Source organism: Rhipicephalus sanguineus, chromosome 4, assembly GCF_013339695.2.
Source record: "Rhipicephalus sanguineus isolate Rsan-2018 chromosome 4, BIME_Rsan_1.4, whole genome shotgun sequence".
Taxonomy (NCBI): Eukaryota; Metazoa; Arthropoda; class Arachnida; order Ixodida; family Ixodidae; genus Rhipicephalus; species Rhipicephalus sanguineus.
This window is the reverse complement of record NC_051179.1, coordinates 75,882,082-75,909,593: the sequence shown is the minus strand read 5'-3', so window position 1 is coordinate 75,909,593 and position 27,512 is coordinate 75,882,082.

Below are 27,512 nucleotides of genomic sequence, written 5' to 3'. Positions count from 1 at the left end.
ATAGACATGAAGTTGTAAAAAGTGAAACAGTTCGTTACATCGAGGTTTACCTGCGCCTTTTTGAACAAATTTACAACCAAGGTGGCCGCATTTTGATTTCAGAAGCAAGATTAAACAACCGCTTGTTAAAATTTCTGTGCATGTTAATAACTGAAGCTTGTTTCCTCTCGGCAGCTGCGGTGGCGCCTGTAAGTCTTCAGGCAAAATTAAGAGACATTTGGTAATTGGCTCGCAGTGTGAAAAAATATCTGATGAATACTGTCTTTCTCATTTCAAGATTCGTCGTTGTCGTTCTAGTAATTCAGTTTATTATTTTTTTTTCATCCAGCAGGTGGTCCTGTTTTAACCCATACACTTGCAGTGCAGCCGTTTGAATAGGTAGAAAATATGGCCTCCTGAGCAAACGCACCAGCTCACTTATTACTTATCGAAATCAAGGGCCTTGAAAACGTCTAGAATACACGCTCCACAAACACAAGCCGCTCGTGTTCCCGTGAACGTCGCAGGTCTGTTGCATCAGCCGCTTCCTTTTTCTCTCGTTGTTCGGCACCCAACGACGGCGCAGTGTCACCCGGACGAATTTTTATACATTGCACTGCCGTTCCTAGTACGCGGCAAGCAAGCAACTAAGACTGCAACTTTCTAACAGCTCTGAAAGCACTGACACAAGCGAACACGCGACGCAAGCGCGGCTATCACCTCCCGCCATCAGCAGCCCCCGCCGTCGTCTGCACCACCAGGCGGCGCCTGGTGTCGAGAGTAGCGGCGCGGCTGACACTCGCGCTACGAGGCTAAGAAAAATCTGGTCTATATTTCAGTGAAAATATACAGTGCCAGGTCCACTATTCCTCAGTACGCTTTTTTGAAGCGCACGTGCACCAGCCTTCGTCGCTATTGGGTCGGTTGATGAATTCTGATCGTTTCTTTTCGTATAATTTTTTTACTCTTTCCAAAATGGGGACAGAAGGGTCATTATGTTTGCCGTGGTTTGCATATCGAAACAATTTATACACTGTTTGACGTTGAACAAAAAACAAACATGTGCTCAATTTTAGTGGAGTCAATGTAGCAAATTCAAACTTCAGTAGCTCCGCAAAAGTTACTTTCCCAAACAAAGAAACTTGTTTTACGCCTGAGAAACGTATATGTCACTATGTCACCCTTGCGAAGTTCTAAAATTTTCACTTGTTTGTTTTGCAACCTAGGCTAATTAAGAAGTTTATCCCTCAGTTTTAGGGAGTGCGTACGCTGTCTGGGCAGTGCGTGTTCTGCGTACCCCTCGTCGCACTAATAAAGCCCCAGAAAAGCCGCGCGAGTCACGGCGGTCCTCGCTGATTCATTCTTAAGCACGCCTGGCTGTGCAGCGTTGACACGACTTATTGTCGCCTCAGGTTCTATTTCCTCCCTAAGGCTCGCGGAAGCGGATTTTGTGGGGCCGGGTTTTAGTTCCTGTCATGAACATACATGCAGACTTGGTCCTAAGGGTGCTGGAGACAGGCTTGAAAACGGCGTCACTAGGTTGGTGGCACAGGTTTCACCACGCGCGTGAAAAGCGGCAGCGCGATAATTAACTCCCCAGAGAGAGAGAGAGTGAGAGAGAGAGAAAGAGAAGAAGGGACGATGCTTTCCCGAGCACGTGTTTCAGTGGGCGGAGAACTCGCCAGATAAGCAGGGACCGCCTTTCACACCTCTGACGACGTCATCGCGTTCCTGAGTGGCCTCTGAGTCGTTCTTAGCGCAAAAGTTTTGAAGCCCTTTGAGTAAGTTCTGCAAGAGGGGGTGACGTCTGTCGTGAAGTTGGATTGCTGGAGTTAAACTGCCGCAGTTCCTAGAAGTACGCCGCTGCAGACTTGGGAAGAGTCTGTTCGTCATATTGAACGAAGTGCTGGCAAACAGGTCGCAATGGGTGCATGCTTATCTCACGGAGAAGTAGGAAAACACTGACTGCTTACTGCCAAGCACTTCACAAAAAAAAAAATTGCTTTTATTGACATTTCTCTCTCTCCGTTTTCCGACACCAGATCTTTTAGAAGAATGGGCAGGCCTTTATATATGATGACACTAGCGCATTTAGATGCGATTTCCTAGTTACAAGTGAAAACAGTTTAAGAATCACATCGCATTCTTTTTACATGCGCTGAAGCACCAGTCGCTGACATAACCACTTTCTTAGAATCAATGGTTTTAGACGCATGGCGCACTAATACGAGCGCAATAATTCCAGCGAAGCAATCATGTGCAGAATGCGCCTTTCATCACAGTGTTATGCGCTAACACGCTACGCCAAACTGCATGCGAACCGAAGAAAATGATAATGTCCAGCAGTTTAACTTGACTACACGGCGCTTAAGAAGTAGGTATTACATTATTAAACTGCTCAGAGCAAAATTTTAGACACAGTACACAACGAAAAGACGAGGAGCAGCGCAGTAGGTCGGTTTTTAGTGCTCTCTACAGTATGTTACGATTCCAAAGTAATAATAATCTTTGGAAGACAACGAGTCTAGACTTTTGTAAGTCGCATTTTCTTCCACTCTACACATGTATCCGCCTCCATGTATCCCCATGTGTGCTACCTGTTTAGAGGTCTTCTGGATGGCGATTCTGTTCTCTATGGAACTGCGAATCGAAACGACAAACTGCACCTGAAGACATTCAGTGCTACAAACACACTGTATCAAAATCAGTATTCTTTTACGAAAGCAAGCTTTTCTATGGCTCCTTTCCCAAGTTGGTGACTTGGAGCACCTGTTTATTCAGTTTCTGACCAGTAAATTGCCGATCGCTACTTGTGGGCACACTTTCCAGGATCGACCCAAGCAGTATTTTTAAATCCTCTCTGAGTGGCCCAATCTGCGGAATGTGTTGCAGCTATGGGGTTGCAGCCATGGAGGAAACAAAAAACTGAGGGAGTGCGCCTGGCGTCCACAAGCGAACCTCCTCCGACGCCGATCCTTGCTCCTGCTCTATGCCCTTGGCACAATTCCCAGCATGCCCCTGTTTCATTTTTTATGGCTGGGCTTCAAGATTGGCTCGTGACGCCCCATCGTAGTCTTTTTTCCTCCATGTTTGCAGCAATGAAGGCCCATATCGGAGGCAGTATAAAGCGCGTCACTCGGGTCATATGCTCGGAGATAATGCGTGTAGCCGTCCATGCAGCTTCGTAACTAGAGGGGTGTACCAAAGTTCCCAGGCCGCTATCTCATGTAATCATATCGCAGCGCAGCCTGGAAACATTTGCCCACCCCTGTACGTAATCGAAATCATTGAACACGTTTTGCGAGATTTTATGATATTTTCTTTATTGCCAACAAATAACACTCCAGAGTGCTACTACTCTAGGATAATTTCCCAGTTGAAAGTTGCGGCCCCACTTTTCCATCAGCTCCATTCTGTCGCTACACAACTACATCGTCGTAATAATTACGACTGCTTTTATAAGTATGAATTAAAGTTCTCGCGTATTTCATTTTTGTCTTGGGGAGGTTTCTGCCCGAATTCGGAATTTTCCTAGTGCCTAAAAGAAATAGGACGCTCGGTCAAATTATCCACCCGACAGTATCCTATAGGCTAGTGCTACTTGCACTTCTCATTTCACTGTACTGAGCACTGTACACGATGAACTAAACGGCCACAGTATGCAAACAGCTGCCTCTAACTTCATCTGTCGCTGTTGTTTTGTGAATTAAGCGAAATAATCTAATAATACCATGCGCTAAGAGAGATCGCTGGAGCTAGACCAGGTGCATCTTAATACCAGGCCTACTAGAATTATTATTGAGGTGAAGCAAAGTTTTCAAGGCATTTATTGAAGCCATGTAATGGCGGCCGTAGCATATAACTATCAGGTTGCTTCTTGTACCGTGTACAATACTCGCAGATTTAAAGGCAACATCCAAAGTTTAGTATAACGACTTGCATGCGCAATTCCTCGACATAACCACGTAATGTCGCGACGAATCTGGTCTATAAAGATAATTTTGCCTCTGATCTGCGCGTTTAAGTCGAAATTACGCCGATATCGCTCAAAATGAAGACGGTAGAAAGAGAAGCAATGTGTATTACTTAGCTCTAAATTGTCCTATTTCAATCTATGAGTACTGTACTTTACCTACGCGTTCCTGCTTGCGTTACGAAACTCAAACACCAGCCAGTACGCTCACCCACGGTATAGAGGAACTCGCATTTCTTCGGAATTCCGGAAATAAAGAAAGATCCACCTGATAATCGCCATACAATCGGTGCCATGGAACGCGCGGTGTGCGACAATACGCTAATTTCGCTAAAATTATTCAGCCTAATTTACGAAGCGTAAAGAACACAGGAGGTGAAGAACGTAAACAAGAAGAAGCACTGATTTTCAGTATTAAAGAAGGCCGAGCTGGTTGGTATGAACGCATTGTCAAATAGCGAAAAACACAGACACACACACGCACACACACGCGCACACACACACACACACACACACACACACACACACACACACACACACACACACACACACACACGCACAAAAACACGCGCGCACACACACACACAGGGCACTCTCTTGTCTCTCTTGTCTGTGTCCCTGTGTTTTTTGGCGCTTTTCCACAGTTGATCTCCAATAGAATTTTGCTTCTGGGCAGAAAAAGTGTGGGTAGCTTGCACTAGCGGTGCAAGGCTGGACTAACAGCCGAGCATGTGGGCTACCTAGACCTGCCAGCAAGGTATTAATTGGCAAGGCCTTAGTTAGCATGATTTCAATGAGCCCTCTCTTAGGAAAGTTCTAACGATCAAGGCTCTCATTGTCAGCGGGATGTTAATTAGCGTAGTCATAATAAGCAAAGTGGCAAGTAACATGGCGTTAATTAACATGGCCTCAATATTGAAGGTCCTAATTAGCTAGGACTTAATTATCCGCACTCTTCTTCATAACTAGGAAAAATCATTCATCCGAATTTAATTACGTCATTAATTCAGCTACCATTTCAAAGTCACCAAACATAAGTATCTAGGGGTACTTCATTCACCTGACCTGCGATGGGACGCTCATATTCATAACATCACACCATCTGCGCTAAAAAGACTTATTTACAAAAAGGCGATTACAGCAAGCACCACCAGACAAAAAGTTTCTGGCCTATAATACACTTATCCGACCCATCCTGGAGTACGCACACACTGCCTGGTTCTCGTACACAGAAAAAACTAACCAGCAAGCTCGAAGGTGTTCAACTAAAAGCACTTGGGGTCATTTTCAATAATTTAACCGAACAGATTTGCGCACGGAACTGCTTAAGAAGGCTCGACTACTGACCATAAAAAATCAGGAGACATTGGCACGCTTAAAGCTAATGTACCAAGTGTTGCACAGTCACCGAAACATATACAAGTCCCGCTACATAAAGCTATCCGCAGCTAAAACTACCCGCCACATATACTCTCATACCTTTGCCGCTTACATATTTTACACAGATGCTTTCAAATTCTCGTTCTTCCCGCATGGGAACAGGAAATGGAATAACCTACCCAATCCATTACGAGACACACATCCTTAGCCACTTTCTCAAAATGAGTAGAAGGCGACATTGATAGCCTCGCAAACTTGATGCGGTGTTACGTGACTTCTTGGACTTATTTAAGTAAAGTGACGATGTGTTTGTACTCTGGAAACTGTGCTTGCATGTTTTGTTTGTTTCTTTTTCTCTATTTATGATTATTTTTTTTCTTTGACTGTTCTATATCACTGTCTTAGATTGTCCACCTGTTATATTCCCTCTGGGATTGAGAGTATAAATAAATAAATAAATAAATAAATAAATAATATCTCAGTTGACATGACCTTAATTAGCAAAGCCCTAACTAACATGGTATGCTATTGTGCCAGGATAGCCTAGTGGCGAAATTAAACTAGCTGGGCAATTTATTGTATACGCCGGACGGACTAACGAAAAGCTTAAGAGCTCCACTCTAAAAAAATCACAGCATATCTACGTGGTGAATGATGATGAGTGGGGCGAAGCGAGCTCGCGCTGCAGCATGGCGGTGGCATTGGTGTCAGCGTGGTCCTTCTTGGTGGAAGATATTGTTACGGGGAGAAAAAGGCGTTGATGTAGTGCCGATGAGTGCTATAAGAGGTGCGCCGTCGACATCTACTTTGAGCAGGTTGTTGTGTCCAGGTAGTGTGAGCAGAGGAATTTCGGGTCGGGTCGTCAAGGCAGGCTCACCTCCAGGAGCTGCGCCCGTTAGTTTTCCGAGGAGCGGCGGGAGTAGAAGGGGGAAGGTGAGCGACGACGCAGAGGAGAGCGGGACAGGCGACTGGACGGCGAAGGGGAGCGGTGTGGTCTTGCGGGCGATGAGGGTGTAGCGGCGTCGTCTTCAAGGGGCGCAGGCTGGCGGGAACTACCAGGTGAGCGTCGGATGTTGGGATAGGTCGGCCAAGGCTGTGAGTTCCAGGAACTGCGACAGTGGCGAGAAATATGGCCGACGCGTCCGCAGCAGAAGCAGATGGGCCTGTCATCGGAGGTTCGCCATTCCGCCGAGTTCCGGTAACGAGGACGGGCATACGAGTTGCGGGGCAGATCAGGTGGGGCGGGTGGACGGTAGTCGGGTCTGTTCACTGGGCAGAGTGTCTGGATTCCTGCGTTGGCGAGCTCCTTGCGTACAACGGTCTGGATGAGGGAAATCGTGTGTGAATCGTCGGGGGCACGAGCTTGCGCAGGGACCGTAGATGCAGCTTCAATTTCGCGACGGACGAGGCGTACAATATTCTCAGCTGCAGCAGGAGCAGGTGGTGGACGGATGTTCTCGCAAGTAGACGTCGCAGCCGTGTTGGGAAGACGTGAAAAATGTGTCGTAATCCGACGACTTTTCGCTTCTTCAAAGCGTCGGCATTCATTAATGACGTCGTCCACTGTCGACGAGTTGCGGAAAACCGGGAGAGTGAACGCATCATCCGCGATTCCTTTGAGGATATGCGCAACCTTTTCAGCTTCGGCCATCCTGTCGTCAACTTTGCGGCAGAGCGCGAGTACATCTTGAATGTACGTGATGTAGGACTCTGTGCAGGTCTGAAGTCGGCACGCGAGTTCTTTCTGTGCAGCGCGACGGCGCCCAATGGGCTTGCCGAACAGATCAATGAGTTTTTGTTTGCACACGTCCCAACTCGTGATCTCTTGCTCGTGGTTGCAGAACCAAACTTTCGCCCTGCCCTCAAGGTAAAATAGAATATTGGCCAGCATGAGCGTCGGATCCCAGTTGTACAGTGCGCTCACCCGTTCGTAGAGCTGAAGCCAATCCTCGACGTCAGTGTTGTCCGTGCCAGAAAATGTGCCTGGGTCACGCGGTTGTGTCAGGACGACGGTGCGGTTAGTAGCGGCTGGTTGCCGCGCTGTTGGTTGCGGCGTGGTTGATCGAGGCACGGTCGCTCAGTTTTCCGACTCGTCCTCATTCTCGTCGTGAGCAGGCATCGCAGAGGCAGCCAAGGAGCGTCCGCTGCGGAGAAGCGTCGTGAATGCTGAAGCTGGGAGAACCCGCACTCTCCACCAAAATGTTACGGGGAGAAAAAGGCGTTGAAGGTTATATTTACAAGGTATATACAGAGGACAAAGCCAGGCATACAAGATGGAGCCAAGTCCGCGCGGAATCAGGGAACGTCGTCCTCTTTCATCACGTCTCCCTCTTCATCTTCGGTAGCGCTTCGTAGCAATATTGTGACTAGATTGTTTGAGAACCACAATCTGTTGCACACACCGCAACTATGGCCGAAACTGTTACCAAGGAAGTCCCGCTGGAAGCGCGCGTCGGCGCCTTCGGGCAGAGCCCGCCTGATGCGTTTTGCAGCCACTTCACGTGCTCGCACAGGCTCGGGCTCTGCCGGCCGGTAGGCGCGCTTTCTCGCCGCTTCACGGTCCTTCTCACTTTGAAGATCCGATTCGCGCCGTAGCCGTGCAGCTTCGACGTCGCGGGCTCGAACGGCGGGGTCTTCGCGCCGCAGCCGTGCAGCTTGTCGAGCAGCTTCGGCCTCGCGGGCTCGAACGGTGGGGTCTTCTCGCCGCAGCCCTGCAGCTTGTCGAGCAGCTTCGGCCTCACGGGCTCGAACGGCGGGGTCTACTCGCCGCAGCCGTGCAGCTTGTCAAGCAGCTTCGGCTTCGCGGACTCGAACGGCGGAATCTGCTTCGCGGCGTCGACGTGCAGCTTCGGCCTCGCGGGCTCTCACCTCAGGATTATGTCTGCAAACGAGCGCTGCCGCCGCCTTCCGTGCCCTCCGTTCCGCATACCAGAACGCGCGCAGTAAAGAAGAAAGAATGCCACACAGGCGAACACGCACGAGAGTCTCACTCGTCAACGTTGTCGTCTTCTTCTACTGCATACCAGAACGCGCGCTTCTCACGAGCTAGAAGTGGCTACTACAACGCTACAAACGGAGGATGGACAGACCCACGGCATAAGGAGCTTCGCCCCTAAAACAACCACGGACAGCTACACGCTAACGAGCCTAGTAAAATACTCTCCGGCAGTTTATGCAATTCGATTCGCTAGTATGTCGCGCAGCAAAAACGGAAAAGCATAGCGTCGCAAGGGGACATCAGCAATAGGGTCCTTCTCATGAGCAGCAGTGTTTAAAATAAAATAAACATCAGTAAATAAAAGTGATAATGACGCTAGTGCTATGCGCGAATATGGCTGCGAAAAGATTACACTATACATATCGCTAGCAAGAGCACGACAAGATTATTAGTTAAAAGCAATCCGTAATGCTTTATCGCGGCACTGACAGATGACCCTTGAGCGAAGTTTAGTAACATCATGTTTTAAGCTCTTGTAGGTTTTTAATGAATACCGTCTGAGAAACCGGCAATTTGCGAGAGCTTCTGCGTTGACTTATTTGCATTATCCTTAAACAACGACGGTTTCGAATTGTGAAACACTACACCATTCACGACTGCGCGCTAGATAAAACGAAAATACTAAGCAGAATCTTTTATATATCTCCCTAGGCTTTCATGTCAGGTTCAATTATGCTAGGCGTTAGCGTAATTTTCCTGATAACTTCAGCAGGATTCAGTAATAAATGCATATATGCACGAGCAGCATGTCACAATCATGTATTGTTTTAAATGTAGAATATAAGCTTCAATGCGCGCGTATACTCACATAGAAAAAAAATATTGAATGCAAAAGAACTTAAAGCGGTATGTTCAGGAAAACTATGGTCGTAACTCGAAACCGGAGATTTGTTTACGCTGCCACTAACGCGGTCCGTTCTCGTTTTCATTCTTTTGTTGTGTGCGCTTCCTTCTAGGCTCACATAAATGGCATACAACAGGAGAAAACATGGACTAACTGAACACCGTGATAACCTGGTTGATAGAAGCATCGCAGCGAATATAATTCCATGATGTCGTATTTTTCTTCCTCTTAAGGCCGACGGTAGTCCTGTGATGTTTTTTTTTTTTTTTTTGTTCAGATGAAACGTAGTGTCCTTTTACAAAAGTTTGCCCGTCGCATCAAGAGTAGGCCGTCAAGTTTATGTGGTATGGCGAAGTTTATGAGAAGACAGATAAAAGCGGCTCTTCCGGGGCAAATCGGCGTCGATGAGCTCATTTTCGATATCGTGTATTTGCCCTCCGAAAATAATTATAAGTCGCCGTTCACGAAAAATGTAGCACGTACCACATGTTTCTTCGTTGAATGCCCGATTAAAGTGATATTCATACAAGCAGAGATCCAGATATGCCCTAAGGTTATTATGTGATGATATGAATCAGCGCTCATTTAACTGCAGTAGCTGGTATGCGTACTCCTAGTACTACGTGGCGGTATACGCTCCCATATGTCAGTCGAATCCCCAAATATTTTTCTCGAAAGTATTTTAGTCAAAGAGCAATTCTCAGTGGTGTTCAGAGAATACCAACTCATCGCCAACAGATTGGCAGTCCAGGATAATACGCCTGTTTCCCCACTCTGCCAATGTCAAAACACAGCATTTCTCCGACACAATCCACCTGGCTTCTCGAACACATGGAACACTGATATTTGTGCACAGAAGGGTGCACAAGCCCAATCGCTTAGTACGGGTCTTGGCTTCACGAGAAGTCCCACGACAACTGCAACAATTATCCTTGAACAGGATCATCCGGTCGCTACCCATTTCGTCGTTAAGACGCTCAGGGCAACCATACGACACCATTCAGTGCGATCATCACACCATCTAACTGGTTTGCCAACGCAGATATAAATAGAATAATTCGTTGGGAGTAGCCAATATTTTTTTTCAAGTCCGCCGTTTCTGTGTCGCTGCCTCTCTGACGACCTCACTTAGAATTATAAAGTTCTGCATTAGCTGTAGGATGGCAGAGGTAACATTCACAGCCGCAGTAATCTGTACTCCTGCTGAATGGCTTCTATTTAAGGTATGCTCTCTCCCTTAGCACAGATTCTCTTTAGTTACATTAGCTGTACCGTAGCACTTACCTTGGACGCCATGTATCTGATCTTTAGTTTACGATTTTCACAGGCGCGACACTTGCAGCTCCTCAGCATGCTATCAAGGACGTGAACGGAAAAAATCCCGCATTTTGTAGGAAGCTCGGTCACCAAATCGTAAGTGTAAACTGAGACAAAAAAAGAGCTTCACGGAATGCCGGCCTCCTCAACCTCCGCCACCCCTTGAAAAAAAAACACGAACAAAGAAAACACAAAAATTTGGGGATGGTTAAGCTTCGCTTTTAAGTGTTGAACGCGATAGCGATATCGTGCCCCAAGTGTGTACTTCGACTACTTAGTGCACACTTTTTACTGCACGTTGTCACTCAAGTAGTTCAGATTGTGCATTACTGCAATGTAATTGACACACTACAAAGCGGTCGCATAAACGGAGCACACCGAGCTTTGGTGTCTGCCTTCTCTGCCTCCGTCTTGCATGGCTGCCCTCGTTGTCGTGCGCCACTTGAAATTGATGCCCCGTCAAAACTCGCCGATGAGGAAGACACCGTAGTGTGGTTGGCGCTTGTAGACGACACAGAAACCATCACATGTGTGTCAAGAGCCCGGTCGCGTGAGAGAACGTTGTGCGCGTGACATTTTTTTCGAAGTATCAGTGCACCCACTACGTGTGTGTAACAGAATGTGTGTATTAAGGTGTATGCCTTATGTAATGGGTAGCATGCTTTAAACCAGGAGCAATGATAAAATTTCTTGAAGTTGCTATGCACCCACTACGAGGTCTTAAGGGTATACGTGTAGTAATGTGTGTGCCTTTTGTAATGGGTGGCTGGCTTTAAACCACCAAGTCATTATGATATTCATATGGTGTGACGCCCGATGGCAATGTATGCTTGTATCACGCAATATTACTGCGATATTACATCTAGTACTGTGACACCTGTATACAAGTATTTTTGTGTAGCATGAAAGTTACTTTCAGTGAAGTTCCAAGCAGAGGCGTGGCTGTGCCTGCTTGCCGTGCAGACGGCCTGGGTTCCATTTTCACTCGGACCTAACATTTTTATTATTTATTTTATTTGCAGCTGTTTCGATTTTTCGGTCATAAGCAAGATGATGATTTTTCGCTCAAAGCCAACGACGCTGACACCGACGCCGATGCTGACACCGAAATTTCTGTGAAACGAGCTCTTTAATGCTATCGCGTTAAAAGCAAACAAGCTTACGTGCGCGGCCACGGTAGCGTTTGATTCTGTCTGACGGGCGCGCTTGAAATATTAGACCGTTTTAGAATATAGTTCACAGCGTTAGCGTTCGTGTGGTAAAATACGCTATTTTCGCAACTGAACGTGGGTACCCTAGAAGATGGCGTGCGACGCATGCGCAATGGCGACAAATGATAAAGCTAAACTTTACGCACTCTATTCTAAAACTGCCTACTGTTAGAGGCCATGTTTCCGAGATTTCTCATTGTTGTCAGAAGATATAGCACAGTCACAACGGAATGAATGCACAACTTTATTTGTCCCTGGTTAACGGGAAGGGGGCAATGGCACACAACGGAAAAAACTTAGCACAAGCGACTTGCGTCCTGAGCGGCGAAACCGCTGCACTCTGCGTTGTTGCCGAGTGCGCCGACAGCGAGAGTGCCAAGCACATTTCATTTCAGAAGGCAGGGGCGGCCGGCAGAAAACGCCCCGTCTTAAAATACGGATTACCACCTCAGGAGGTGAAAACCTCTGAGCTTGATATGTCAAAGCGTCGATTGCCGTCATGTCTAGTCGCATGATTCTCAGTTTTCTGTTTATATCATTTGAACAAAGGAAGAATTCCTTCGCGTCCTATTGAGAGTGGTACGCGAGCAATGAATCGGCGGACGTCGACGGCAAGAGAGCGCTATGCTCCTTTCTAAAGGTGCTTTTGTGCTGGTCCCGACCCTTTTGTCTTAGTGTACTTATTAACGAAAGATGGAAAAACGGATCTTGCTCGCTATTGATCCCCATTGTGAGTCTATGAGCCTCCCTTTATTCCTCCAGGTTTCACGCGTAGAAGTATTCGGTCCTGCTTCGCGTTGATATTCGCCGGCAGGGAGTTTAATATGACTCAGCAAACACCCTACGTCTATGCGCTCTTATTTTCCTTTTCGGCGGGGTCAATGTTTTTCCTTTGCCGCCAAAATAAAGACATAATACGTGGGAAGTTTTTCCACCGCATGTTTGAATAACCTCCATGATGCGGTACTTACAGTGGGATAAAAAATACTGACGATTACGATACTCCTTAATGCGCTGTCTGATGTCTGATGTAAGATGCACTCCCTCATTCCGCCTATCCTGCATCCTAGCAAAAAGAATTGCTTGGCGCAATACAGACACGGAACACAAGCTAGGTACACCAGCCAACAAACACTAGGTAATTTTTGTCAGTATGCACCAACGAGGCCCGTAAAAAGTCCTATTATATCCTGCATCTGGTCTCAATTTTGTGCACCGGCGAGCCGCATCTGTGACTTTGCGGGCGGTCCTTGATGAGTGCCTCCGAGGTAAGCGGTCGACTTCAATATCAGACCGAACCCCATCCCTCAGGCGCACGGGTGGGCACGCACCTAAAGGGACCACGGTGCAAGGTATATACGCTTTAGGTGGGGACACTCCTCGGCTTGCATGCAGAGCGCGTTCGACCAGATAAAGTAACAACGGCGCGCGTCTGTCGGTCCGGTGACCGCAGCGGGTATCTATCGGCGGGAAGACGCAACTTGAGGAGAAAAAATGCTTTCTGCACCGTTGCTATAGCAACCAACGTGGTCGGCGGCAACGCCGGCGTCCGCCGCATGTGTCGTTTTTTGCTCGCGAAAAGCGCAGAATGCGTTTCTTACTTTACTTGCTGGCGTGCCATGGCCGCGTTCGCTGACTAGGAAATTCAGATTTCCCGCGAAGCGCCAGTTGCTACGGGAACGCGTTTTTGTGTTGAAGTTGCGTCATCCCGCCGATAGGTATCCGCTGCCGTCAGCGGACCGACGGGTGCTCAGCGTTGTTACTTTATCTGGTCGATGGCGTCTGGCGAGTGTCCTCACCTAAAGTGTATATATCTTACACCGTGAAAGGGACCGACAACTGGCCAAAACGGGTGATTAGACCCTGGGGGAAATGAAAAGGCCGTGAATTATAGTGACAGATTCCAGAATACTTTTCGCGATCTGAGTAGGATTTATATTTTTAAATCGCGTTTAAAAGTAACAAAAACCGGTATGTCGCGCAGCCTAGCGCGAGCACCATGAACTAGACGTATGCAGTCTTAAGCACTTTGTTGTACGTAGTCCAATGCTTTTACACGTACCAGAACGAGGGCTGAAATTTTGAATATGTATGTTATTGTCAAATCCCGTTTGTTTCTAAGGTAAAAGTAGTAAAGCATGAGATGCTGCGCTGCTTTCGTGGCTTCCAGTGAAACAGAGGCTGCGGCGCATGCGCGCGGCGTCCGGCGGCGTTTCCCGCGTACTCGACTCTCCGTCTGCTCGCTTCGTATCGGACTTTTGAAGAGTAGCACGCGAGTTTGCGCTGCTGCTCGCAAAATGCCATCGACTTACTGTTCTGTGGAGGATTGCTACCACTTCATGAACAACACTCCTGGTGTATCCTACCACTTGTTTCGTTTTCGAAGGCTTAGCTTAGCTTGGCTTGACTAAAATGTGATGAAGCGACCTGTGTACGGCCAATGTACTTCTATAAGAAGCCCCAGAAAAACGCTATAACTATTGTAAAATAATTTAATAGGCTAGAAAGCAGTAGTCGCGGCACCGCAGGCTTTGCAAACGTAACATTGCCTTTATATACTTAGGGCATAACTTGTCACCACTGCTGGCGCATAATCGCTATCGCGCTCACCCCTCACTGTTTGCAGCATGTGATATTAAGACTGCATAATCGCTGCAGATTGAAAAACTCTGATTACAAATGTTTTACGGCGTTCTCCGCGTTACCACTCCGTGATTAGAAGCTCTGACCGGTAAGCTTCCCGTTGCACTCAAGAAAACGGGTACCACAAAAGTTGGTTGTCAGTCCCTTTAACAACTTTCGGCGCGCTTCTACAAGATAGCACGCTGAACAAAGACACACGCGCATTGCGTTGACATCCGGCGTCCGTGACCATATTTCCCTTTCATCCCGAAGTGTATGGACTTGCCCTTTCAGCGCGGTAGTCGCGTTCTTGCCTTTGTCACTCGTTTTTTTTCCCGAACCACACACGTAACCGTTTCTTTCGCCGTCTATTTGCTATTTATTTCTTGTTTGTTTGTGTGTTCTGACCCCGCCTTTTGTCAAGTTCTACGACACTGTGTATGTCAGCATGTATGTCTCTCCCTCTCTCTTTTCTTTTTTTGCTGTTGTTCTGGCCCCTCCCCTTGTCCCGTTCCAACGAATCGCGACGGTGTGTGCATCTGTGTCTGTATTGCGAGAATCTGTACTTAAACCCGAACGCGATGTCATAATGTCATCTTTGATAAAGGTCGGTCCCCGGCGGAAAGGTCAGAAAAAATGTTATGCTTTTCACTGTGACTTCCTCATATGTATATATATATATATATGTGTGTGTGTGTGTGTGTGTGTGTGTGTTTGTGTGTTTGTGTGCGCATACACACATACATAAGCCCGTACGAGAAAATACTTTCTAACGTGAAAGGACGAATGCACAGGAGGTGAACTGCGGTGTCTGGTGCTACATAAGAGGTCTGCAATACCACGTAAGGCACTTTTCTCGAGGTAAACTAACGTTAACAATGAATTTTCTAAAGCTTTTAACCAATAGCGATTGCCATAGAGTAGTTGAAAGTCAAATACCATATCATGAACTGCCAGCTTCTGCTTCGTTGGTAGCCAACTCCAGCGTGTACGCCACACGCGCAGCGCTGTACGCAGCTGCCCGCAATATGGTATCTAGCTTTATAAATAATGCAACCAAACTAATGTCATAAAGCTTCGCACGATTGAGCCGAAGTAACCTACATGGAGATTACAGCAAATGCATTATGTACAACCGTGCACAGTCATGTTCACGACACGTTCATGAACGTAAGAAAAAGTTTCTGCAACTAGATTGCACTGTGAGAGCATTGCTTTTTCAGGCACGTCCAGACGATGCAATCAAGTGTTTTCTCCAAGAACATATAGGTTATATAGACTAGCAGGAGCGCGCCACTACATTGCTCCACGACGGGAATGGTACCACAGCAAGGTCAGTGGCCTAGGCGACCCAATCTCGGACCGCCAACTTCTATCTCCCGCAACCTCATTATGGCAACGACGCCACGTTCCGTGTGACTTAAAGCAGAATTTTCCAGGGGACCAAAGAACGTATTTCCTCAAGGGCGTTTTCTACGCTGCCACAAATGATTTTTGTGTTCCCTCTGTAACGAGACACAATGGTAGGGTTAAAGTCCTCGGGCGTAGATTTCCCAGAGGAGCCCGTAGTCTTCATGGCTAGCTACAGCAATCAAGGTTTTTCAGCAAAAAAAAAAAAAAATATGACGGCAGCGTTGCAGTCTACCTATGCGAATATTTTTCTTGGGTCTCCAACGGTGGGAAAAAGGTGAGAACAAAGAGTAAAGGTGACGCTGGGGCGAGCGCGCCCTCGTAGTCATGCATTGTCGCAAATCATGTATGTTTTATAATTGATTTGACAGGAACTATATTAGGAGTTGCAATAGTCTGCAAATGCTGTTGACTGCCAAAATTGTTGTGCCGCAGTTAGACCTATCGCAGTCATAAGGTATAGAGTGTAACACTAACCTTATCCACTGGGTATAACCGCACTGTAGCATACGGAACTCGCATTTCAACTCTCTCTCTCAAAGCATTCACTTCTCGCATCTGAGACTTTTTAATGCAATAATCCTGCTTCGGGGTAAAAGATGGGTACGAGTATTGTCCCTTGGCAGTCAATAACCCTCCACATAGTTCGAGCAGGGACGACTTTTTCGTCAAGCATCAGGAGTCGATCGTACGAAGATAATCCTCAGTTCTCAAAGTTGTGCTTTTTCGTCCGTAAGATAATGCCTGACATCGACTCGGAATATAAATCGAGCAAAGAGATTCAGCTTAAGACGGCTTAGCAGTGAGAGAAGAAGTTACTCATCTGAATGCTATGAAGGATGGTTCATTGACTATATGTCTCATCAGCTGCTATTGTGGTATGCGCACCAAATTTGCCTCTCATATTTATTTGGGCTGACATTCCGACATTTTCTCGCGTGATAAACCAGAAAAAAAAAAACTGGAGAGGAGCGAAGCATCTAGAGAAGGGTGTTTCAGCTCCACTAACGTGAAACCTGTGGAGGGGCGAAGCATGCAGCGTGCGCCGGTGTTTCCCACCGCAATATCACTGCTAATGGGTAATGAAAGACAAAAGAAAGTCCGCTTTTAGTGAACGTGCACGCTGTGAATCTTTATTGTTCAACTACGCACAAGAGAAATCTCCCTGCGGCACTACATTGCAGGTCAAGATTCAGTGCCTATATATACGGGGTGGCCGGTGAACGGTTGTGAAGCGCGAGCAGTCGGTTTTTTCAATCAAGAAACTCGCTAGCAGACGCTGACTGTGTCGGCGTTGTATCTCGCAGGCAACGGCGCGTTCTCGTTCCTTGCGAGCTGGCAGTTCAGCGTCACATCGCAGAAATAGCGTTTCCATAGTCAACGCGCGCCGTTCGCTCTCTCTGGCCACACAGCGAGCGCTGAGGCAATGGCGCCCTTTTTTGCGCTCAAGCAAATGGACCGTCCCAAGAGCAGACGAAGATGCCCGATGTATGCCGACACTCCGAAACCCTAAGGTGCTTCGTCCCTAAAAAAGGGCTTTTGATTTTCGCCGTTGTCTATACTGCTTCGCAACGCTATAACGTAAACATTATAGCAGTGTATTGTTTTGTTACTTTTGGCGGTCGCATTCATCATTTGTTTTGATATAATCATATTCTCATTGAGTAAGGGCTCCTCTATGAGCAGGTAAATCTTTTCTGACGCTAGAAGAAAACCCTGTGATGACGCAGCTATAACTCGATTGACCACTCACTCCGATTGCCACATTCACACCGCCTTCATGTCTATGCGACTTGCAGATGAGTAGAAACCTGAACCCAGTCCGCACGAATTTTGGTTTCGTTGTGTAACATAGCCTCAAGGCAGAACGTGTTGTCGCAATACGGATACCGGGTTAAGGTAAACCAGGGCACGAAGGAACTAACGTTGCGAAAGCGTATCAGCTATTTCGCAGACAATCTTATCTTTCAACGCGCCATAGTCTAAGTGCGAGGCTCTTCTTTCTGTTTAGCAAATCACACGCGATGAGATGATTGCTATTTACATAACTACGTCTCTAATACCCGAATGCGCTGTCAGACGAGGCAGATAATTCAGCGCCGCGCATTCATGGCACAATTGAGCTCAAATAATCCTAGTGCTCGCCTTGGTCTTCATGTATACTCTCTAACTCTTCCGAAATAGCCTCTTCCGAAAACGGGCCAAAAGCGCGCCATTAGTAGCGTAGCTAGAAGCCCTTCTTGCGCAGTTCTCCCTGCGCGTTTGCCATACCGATGCTTTGGCGCTTGAGTCCGAGTACCTAGATTTTTCTCATTAAGGATGTCAAAAATGTGCAGCATTAAATATGGCAATAAAATATGCAGACGTCTAATGGCAGCGTATGGTGATATAAATGGCATAGGCATTGCCAGAAAAGAAAAAGCGGCCTACATGCTCGTGACAATTAGGCGCGAAAGCTCTCCTCCATATGTGTGAAGCTTGAGTAGCGTGGGCTGCTTTAGCCAAGAAGCACTCCTCTACATACGTCCTTTGTTATTGAAATAAAGATAAATTAAGGAATTTACGCCATTTCTTTGCGACGGTTACTCCTTTCCACTCGGTTGTCAGAATAAAATATAATTTAAGAAAGGAAAAAATACACAATCGTGCACTTGGTCACTGGAGAAGTTATTCACGTTGAGAATTGTGTACAGTTTTGATGTTTAACTCTACAGTTATCAGAAATGTCAGTATCTTCCAAAAAAATTGAAGGGCGTTTATTGTTAAGTGAGTGATCTTTTATGATCACGTGCCTAGTATTTTGACTAATGAAGAAGTTCGCTCTGAGTAGTAAGTTTTTTCACGTAGACGTCTCTCAAGGTGTGTGTATGTGCAAGTGTGTTTTGTAAGACCTCTATTGATGCATCAGTATACAGCAGCTGCCTGTGCAAGTTCTACAGATATACGTCCTTAATGACAAGAGCTCTATAAAGATTCAAGTCCGTAATTCTATGGACGGCATTATCAAGACAGTTAGATTTGCTTACAGAAAATATGCACATTTTATACACAATTGACTACGTATCTTTCCTAGCAGTGTACTCAATATACGAAGTAACGAGTACATGGTGGTGCGCCTCCACCATCTGACTGTGTGACAAAGTATTCCAGCAAGATGCGATCCTTTCGATGGTGTGTCCAAGGAACGAGTCGTTTACTAGGAGCTGACTGTGATATGGTCGATGAGAAGACGCTACCGCCGCCAGTAACAAACAAATCATGTTTATGTGGTTGGTACTGCTTCTTGAGTCTAGTGACCTTATGAGCAGACAGCAGACGAAAAAAAAAAAAACAGGAAACATGCTTCATATCTTGAATGTTAGAAAGGATCTGAAATAGAAGTGAAAAACATGCAAAACAATAATAACGTCAGTCAATTATGTCAGCCTGTGTTGAGGCAAGTAATATTCCAGATGCAGCAGCGCAAAAAGAGCCAGGGAAGGTGAAGATAAATGTCACTGTCAGCAGCACGACTTTAAATTCCAGCAGTAAAGCGTCGCCTTGTGTTAGTAGCTCCATTTAGGTTAGGGAGGAAAGCACGAAAAAAATAGCAGGAGGAATGTGCAACCTGATAGAGAGGGTTGGTTAGCCAAGACATATTCGACATTCGCATGCTCTCCGCTACTGTTTAACTGCATAAAGATTTTCGGTAGAAGTAAGGTATCTTACAGCGTGAGCAGAAAAACAGCGCTAAGAAAGGAGACAGGAAAATAAGAAAACAAAACAAAAAAAACGGCGCTTTCTTTTTGCGATGAAAAACAGACTCCTGACAGCACCTCAAACAATGTATTAAATTATGGTAAACACTGCTGGCATTTATTGCGCGTTTTTATCATCCGACTAAATGTCTTATGGAGTTGACGATTACTACCAAGCGAGGAAATGTTCATAAAAAACGATAGAGATCTATTGCTTCTTCTTTCTTCGGCATATCCTAAAAAACGCCGAGGAATAGTGCGTGCAAAGTTCACCAGTTTGAGCCAAAAGTTTTCTCTTATCCAGCAAAAGCACCAGAATATATATGGAATGCGCCACAAACTGATAGCCGAGAAAAGGTGCAGCGTCCCGTTCATCCTTCGTCTAGAGTCGGAGGAACACGCTTGACGCATCTTCGCTGTTATATGTGTGTTCGTTTTGCTTTTTCCTCTTTATTTGTTTTCGACTATTTTGGCTTATCTCGTTTTCTGAGCATTTGCACTACATACGTATACATTCTGTAACAAGCCGCTTTCCAATATTTCGGCACATCCACTGCTTTGAGCGCATGTATCCGGTGTCATTTTCTCGTGTTCACCTGAGCGAGCAGCTCCATCCAGGCGCGCAGTAACATCACATTCCTTTCGGCGATTTCACTTTCAGAAGCAAAGCCTGCAGCAGTGTTGCTACTAAACAGAACACAAAACGAGCTGGCGCTAGCGATGCCTTCGCGCACGTCAGTTTTTAAGTCGTCTTTCCAAGTTCGTCTATTTATGGCAAAACGAACCACGTTTCCGAAGCGGCTTATCGAGCTGCTACACCCGGTGAAATGTGCCAGAAATGACGTCAGCGCGAAACAGCACATCGGGACCGTTGAAGCAGCACTTATTCTCCCAGTGGGGCATTTATCTAAGCCGCGCAAACCAAGTGCGCCGTAGCATTGCATTCAGACAGTGGAAAATATTGGGCCAATCTCTCTTTTTTTTTTCATCTTGTATACGAAATGCGAAAACGGAAAGGCTGGGAAGTTTTTGAACCTCAGCTACAATTCGGCGCTCTTGTGTCACGGAGTGTGACTTCATTGTTCAAGAGACGGTGAACTCTCGCGTCTTGCCGTTAGCTGCAACTCCTAAATCTATCGTCAGCTCTCCAGCCTTGTCGCGTTACTCAAAAGTTTGTCGTCGTCAACACTTGCGAGGTAAAGTATGGGCCCCACACGGCCTCCGTATAGCAGGAGCTTTGTACAGTGGCAATGCTCTGCCATAGCAAGCGCAAATTGTCGAGTTTTATTGCAAGTACCGTAGGCAGGCACTTCATTTTCGCCGTTTTGTCTTAGGTTTAATTATTTTGCATGTCTTCTGCAGACTTAAGCGGGATTCTTTTCTTTGTTTGGTGTTTTTCCATAAGGGACATGATTCAGCACGACAAATAGACACGCATATTTTAGCAATTTGGAAAATTCTGCCAGTTGAGTGCCAATATCCCACGTACCAGAATTCCAAACTTACAGCCGGAGAGTTCGCAGAGCACATTCACTTCTAGCGAATTCTGCAGATGACACCACACTGGGTACAAAAATTCCAAGAATGGTCTACTTACGTTTGGATCGAATTCATTTTGGTACCTTAGTGGGCAGAAAAGTGTTCTGTAAAAAATGAGCTATGCAGAAAGGCTTTCTGACCACGACGGCGGTTAATTAAAAACTGCTGCAGGTTTGGAAATATTTATTCCGAAGCATATCATCTCCTTACTGTCTTCAATTTCGTAAGGACAGTTTCTGCTCACCAAGAAAGTTCTCGTGAATTAATAAACCTGAACATAAAACGTCGTGAAACTTAATGTCATATTTTTAGGCATGCGTGTTTTAATTTCTTTTGTACTTTGCCAACCTCGTCCAGATAGGGCAGGTCCCTGGTAATTTGAAATATACCAAAGGTAATTAGTTCATATTTCTTTTAAGACTTTTTTTCCCAGGTACTAAAATATTCTATAAATATACATCTGTTTCCGCAGCAGCACTCAGGTGAGTGGGATGAGAAACAGATGTCTATTTGTGGAATACCTAAGTCGCTGGCAAAAAAAAAATAAATAAAAACAAAAGGGATATAATCGCCTTTAGTAGATTTGTTGCAGTTTGCTACATGTTTTTTTATTTACTTGTTCATTTTAGTTTCTGGACAACCATTTTTCTTTTTTGTGCTTCAGAACGTAGAGAAATGGAATTGCCGAGGTTACATAAAGCTCCACCTCTACACAGCAATGGATTTAGAACAAAATGCAACACACATCTATTCCCTCTCTTCACTTTTAGATTTTGTTGAACGATAATATAAATACAGAATTTCCCATCTCTTCACTTTTAGATATTGTTGCACGATAATATAAACACAAAATTTCCCATCTCTTCACTTTTAGTTATCGTTGCACGATAATATAAACACAGAATATAACGGCATGTACACTTGATTCAAAGTGGAGAAACAGCAGCGACGGCAACAGGCAGATCAAATTATTGATTACTTTTTTATGACCTAGATATTAGCGCAAATGTCTACAAAATAAGGCAGTTCAAAATCGACTTTCCCTAGCTGCGAAATAAAAATCGAGCAGGAAATTTCAGAGAAGTTCTTCACGAAGGTAGGCGATGAATAAATGAAATCCATAGTTGTGGATCACTCTCGGTAGATCAACAGTACTGTGATGCGTGTACAGCTTCGCTCAATCAAGTAGAGCAAAGAGGAGAAAGTTTGCTCAAGGCAAGGAATGGTGTCAGCACGTGCAATGAGCACAGTTCACTAGAAAGTTATGCAAAGGCACACCGGCCTTCATTCGCAGCCGACTGTGTCAAGTCATAAAAAATTTATGGAAGGCGCGCGCAGCGACCGTCCCAAGCCTCTCGTTTGGGCGGTAGCCGTCACGAAAGTCAGGCTCATTTGCATATTTCATGCTGAAAGAGCTCACACACTCTACTGCCGTTTCGTTTCCTCTCGGTGCATGCGCTTGGTTCAACGCAATTCATTACGTATTCCATCCGGATGCGATCTCTACTACAAACGGTCAACACTGTATAACTTTCTCGGTTCATCAAGAGAGATGCTGTGCGGTTCGTAACTGGGAGATAGCACGTATGTGCAGGTATAACGAACTTCTACGGTTGCGAAAAAGACTCGCTTCTTTTCGCTGAGGTCGAAGAGCTTATACTGGTTAACTAGACAAGCATTCGCAAGCATGTGCTCAAGAAAAAAACACGCCAGTTAATTTTGTAGCAGAATCATAGGGTCTTTCGTTACCAAGAAAGTCAGAGATGCATTCAAAACCACGGAAGGTTACTATGTCAGGTGTATGTGCCGCACAGTAGATCTAACACACACTTTTTATAACTAGTACAATCTGCGCCATGCGCACCTCCAGTGTGTTTTAAATGCGAAGCATTTCTTAGCGAACCTCTGGAACTTTGAGCGTTTCTATCTATCTATCTATCTATCTATCTATCTATCTATCTATCTATCTATCTATCTATCTATCTATCTATCTATCTATCTATCTATCTATCTATCTATCTATCTATCTATCTAGCCGTCTACGTTTCGGTGCTCTCATGATCGCCTCCTTAACTTGGTGTAGACCAAAGTTTGCATGGGAGGGTAAGAGAATTTGATGAATATGATTGCCGGGTCATGACATGAATTACCTTAAAATCCTGTCGCGTACGTCGTCAAACCCTTTCCACTAGACTCGTGTGGCACATACCCGTTTACCACGAGCCGCAGGTGTACGGGTATGCGCCACAGGTGATTGACAGTTTATGTCTACCCGGAAATGGCGAGAACAGACATTGGTAACTTAAATGCTAGAGCAGTTAAGGAAAACCAACATCGGCAGCGTTGACTCAACGAATGGAAATAATGAAAATTAGGATCCCAGCAGGAATAGAACCCAAGCATTCTGTGTGGCAATCAGGTATTCTACCACTCAACCAAGCCAGGTATATAAACTGGTTCGGAAAAACAGCCTACGCAGGCGTAACAACGGTGCAACGTCAATTGTGGTTGTGGTGCTGGCTATCTAATTTTACAAGAAAGCAATAAACACTACATGAGACTCCTACGATGTGTACTCCTACGAATACGGGAGTCATATCAGATTGACGTCTGTAGTTCCAGTGTTGGCTCCGCTTTCATAGCAGTCTAATAAACATTACGTTTGTATCCCTATGATTCAGCAAGCTATATTGAGGCATTGCTCGACCCCGGAGGAATATATTAACGAAAGTTACATATGATATCCACATCACCGCACCGTAAAGTGCATTTCGTCCACCAGAACGGCGCAGGATCCTCTTTATTTCTTACGAGGCTGGGCAATGGCCTCATGCTGACCGAGGTTGATGCCAGATTGATTGACAGCCGCTTCGTAGACTAGGCTACGTAGGCCACATAGCCCAGGTAGTCTACAAATACGACAAACGCCATCCACTGACATTGGTCTACGTAGCACTATCAAGGCCTACCAGCCTCGACGGCCTTTACCTCCTCAACGCGAAGGGTGGCTTCAGGTTCCGACATGTCGCCGGCTGTGTCGACAATTTGTCGACGAAATGACCGAGGCATCCACGAATTCCAACAGCTCTACTATGCCACATACTACACTACACATGGACCCCTCGTCACCACGATCACGACCGGATCCTATAACAAGTCATGACCAGCTGCTGGCGCTCACTGATCACGGTGATCATGCCCTTGTTCAAGAACTGTCAAGAACTTCTTGCACACATGCACACGGGTTCGTGAAACGTGCATGCGTTCTCGGGACACGTATAAGCACTAAATATCAGCTTACCGCTTCTGGTGTTGGTAGTACCCACGTTGCCATTGGCAGCGTTACCCAACTGTAAACAACTGGTTATATAACACACGTGCGGCTCTTCAACATATATATGTGTGTGTATAAAATTTATACAAATCTTTAGCGTCATCTTGTAACGTGTCGCTCAGTAAAAAAGTTACGCCACAGTCATCTACCCGCCGCACGCTTCGCATAACATTGACTCCCACGGTACGTGGGATCTGGCGAATTTTTAGGGGCGAAGCTCCTTAAGGCGGCACCCGTTCGTCCCTCGTAGTTGTCGTAGTCGTAGTGCGTAACCAGTCGTAACGCTAGTACCAGATCTTGACCTCCAAGGTGGTGCCGGTGGGAGATTTTTCCTGTGCGTTGTTGAACAATAAAAAATTCGCAGCGTGCGCGTTAACTAAAAGCCGAATTCTTCTGTCTCTCATTCCCCATCAGCAGCCATTGGCATGTTCCAGTAGAAAACGTTAGTAGAAGTAGAAGTGTAAGTGTTAGCTAAAAGCCGACTTCTTCTGTCTCTCATTCCCATTAGCAGCCATTGTTTACCTCCAAGGTAGTGCCTGGTGAGATTTCTCCTGTGCGTGATTAAACAATAAAAAGTTTGTTCAAAACGCCGTTGATTGATGAAATAAACCAACGAAAGACGCCAGATGTTTTCTAAAGCAATGGTTTTCTAAACAATGAAAATTCACAGCGTACATGTAAAATTAAAGTGAGCTGCAAGTCGTGATAAGTCTCATCGAACCTTTAGTATAAACGCGCCCGATCTCACGTCGGTGATGATGTATTGGGCAGAATTCACGGAAGATTCACGGTTTACCGATGAACCTCCGCAGCTTCACCCACTCATCATCATTCACTCCGTGGATATGCTGTGATTTTTTTGTATGAGACGACCTTAAAAATTAATTGAGCCCTTGGTACGTCGCGCAGTGGTAAATCAATTACTTAAGATGATGGGTTAGCTCTCGGCATGCCCTAAATGTCAGTATATCAGCAATCCTCATGCTGGTTTCTAGTGTCTTATTTCAGTACAGGTAAATTGTTCAAGAAAACATTTTGTATATATTGCAAAAATGTATTTGCTCAAATACCGGCAGACCCAACCACACCTGCAAACAAGAGAGGGTAGACCAAAAAAAAACAAAACAAAAATAGACGCCAGGCCTTCGCGGAGCGCTATCACAGTCACAGCGAAAGCTGGAAGAGCGGCCTGCCTAGAGCCCGTTCTAAACTTCCTTGGGGCTGGCGGCTTGGTAGCTGGTAGCTCATGATAGTTGTTATAGCGCGAACTCAGGACGAGGACAAAAGGTACACGAAGACGAGCGCTAACTTCCAACTAGGTTTATTGTGCAGAATACGAAAATATACAGGTGACACAAACCCTGTGACAAAAGATGAGTAATGAAAAGATGAGCAAGGCAAATCCCGAATCATCGTCGAGGCTACGCGGATGGCACGTGAACACGACTCAAGCGTGAGCAAACCTTCCATGTCTCTCTCTGAGAAGGAGTTAATGTTTCTGGAAAGTGTTGGCTCGCGCAACAAGTGATAGTTTTTGTTTTTTGGTTTTTGATTCTTGTTTTTTGTTTTTGTTTCTTTTTGTTTTCCTTTATGTTTCCTTAGGTTTGTTTTTGGTATTTGATTGTGGTGTTCGAATTTTCGTGCCTTGCTCATCTTTGCATTGCTCACCTTTTGTCATGTGATTTGTGTCACCTATATATTTTCGTGTTCTGCACAATAAACCTAGTTGGAAGTTAGCGCTCGTCTTCGTGTACCTTTCGTCCTCGTCCTGAGTTCGCGCTATAACAACTGTTCCTTGGGGAAACTGATACAAGTGCGCATGCAAGGTATCCATTATGCCACAAATCACAATTTTTGTGAAGTAGTGGAGCATTCACTATGCCATTATTCTTCATTCTGCGGATAAGCGAGGTACCATCTACACACCTGTAAGGTATTATGGCACTTTGTTGATGCTGCATGTGGCTGATGACGATGAAGAATTATGGTTGAGCACCTTGTAGTGGGTAGGAAACTAAATCACGCGCTTGTTGGGTAATTAGCATTGTGTGACGCCTGGTTTTTATTTTTTGCTCTTCTGCCACTCTATATTACACATGTTATCATGATTCCTCGCCCGACATGACGCCTGTACACGGTCTTTTTGCAGAAGAATTTCAAGCACCAACGTGGCTGTGTGGTAGATTACTCGACTGCCACGCAGAGGGCTCGGGTTAAAATCCTATCCGATCGTGGAATTTCATTTTTTTTTTCGCGCGATATTGGTTACGGACACCGGCGGCAGCGGTGGCGGCAGCGGCGGCGGTGGCGGACAACTACCCCGCTGCCGTTGTGATCTGATAAGAGCTTTTGCTGTAACAAATCGCCAAGTATTCAAGCAAGAAACGCAAAACCCTACGTGTGGTAATACTACTGAAATACGAGCTTGTAGTTATTCTCATATATTGAATATTCTCGCACATACGTCGGACGGCTGATGTCATACACGCTGTGTCAGAAGAACGTTTCCGCGGGGTTTCGTCACGGATATTTCGAAGATCAATATGCACCGCGCAGTGGCAAATCCGCGCGCAGACTTTATTGAAAACTTCGAAAGTCCTGCGAGCGTATCTGTCCACCTTATCTATTTTTGGCTTATCTTAAGCTCTGTGCTGGTTTTGTTTCCTCGAAGGCACGTCCTGCGAAGAAAACTACGGCTTGTTTATCTCACTGAAGTTTCTCAAATATTGCTTTTAAATAATTGCTCTATTCCGAAAAAAAGAAATACATCACAATGCGAAATAATAATAAATACAGACTATCACTGAAACTCATCTAAAAGCATTACCAGAGTCCTTCAATTCTTTTCTGGTCACGGCACTCTGCCCGCAGTTTCATACAGGGACAGAAGCTGCCGCTAGGGTCGCTGCGGTCAACGCGGGGTATCCGCGTGCGCGCGCTGCGTTCGGCTGAGTGCTGTACCGGTTCGAGGCAATGATTTAACTTGCACCAATCCACAATAATTCAAGTACCACTCATACTACACCTGACATACAATGTGCTGGTTGCATACGCGTGAGAAAAACTTAGTTTCGCGTAATTTTTTAAAAATATCAAGGATGCGATGGATTCAGACATGCCGACGCAGAAATATTAGCTGTATATATTGTTTCAGCGCGGTTCTTTACT